The sequence below is a fragment of the Anomaloglossus baeobatrachus genome, chromosome 7 (assembly GCF_048569485.1).
Source record: "Anomaloglossus baeobatrachus isolate aAnoBae1 chromosome 7, aAnoBae1.hap1, whole genome shotgun sequence".
NCBI classification, from domain to species: Eukaryota; Metazoa; Chordata; class Amphibia; order Anura; family Aromobatidae; genus Anomaloglossus; species Anomaloglossus baeobatrachus.
In genome coordinates, this window is record NC_134359.1 from 273,843,968 (window position 1) to 273,844,612 (window position 645).

Below are 645 nucleotides of genomic sequence, written 5' to 3' on the forward strand. Positions count from 1 at the left end.
TGCCTGAATAGCCCTTTACCCCATGATCACAAAATCACCAATCATACGCGCTAGTGCACATGAAAATTATTTTAATTGGTCAGACACAAGAAATAACAGGGGTATAGACAATCATAAAACATTAAGAAAAGGTTTTTAGACAAGGAGAGGCGAATAGATTCCCCATGTGGGGCCGCATGCAAAAGGTATAGAGGTATAGGAGACATACTAGCTCCCCACAATGGTACGTGCTGGACAAAAAGGTAAAATTCAATATACAGCCAGCTTACCCACAAAGGGGTGATACACTGGACAGAAACACAGTTTAAATATCAGTAAAACAGAGGGTGCATACATAATCCCCACAGCACAAGAACCAAGAAGGGGCTTACCAGAGTGGATGAGAACACATGCGGGCACACATGGGGAACAGTCCCAACACGTGTTTCGTGTAGTGACTTCCTCGGGGGACCGTGGACAACAAGGGGAGATGTGAGTATTATATCTGCAGCACCTGTCGCGGTTCCATGGGGCAGGGATGCACGGCACCGGTGTGGGCTGCTACTCCAGTGTCGCCTGGGCTAGGGAAACTCCCTTAGTGACGTCAATGTTACCCAGGGGACACTGAGAGGAGAGCCGCACCCACTGCGCATGCTCAATCCCGCA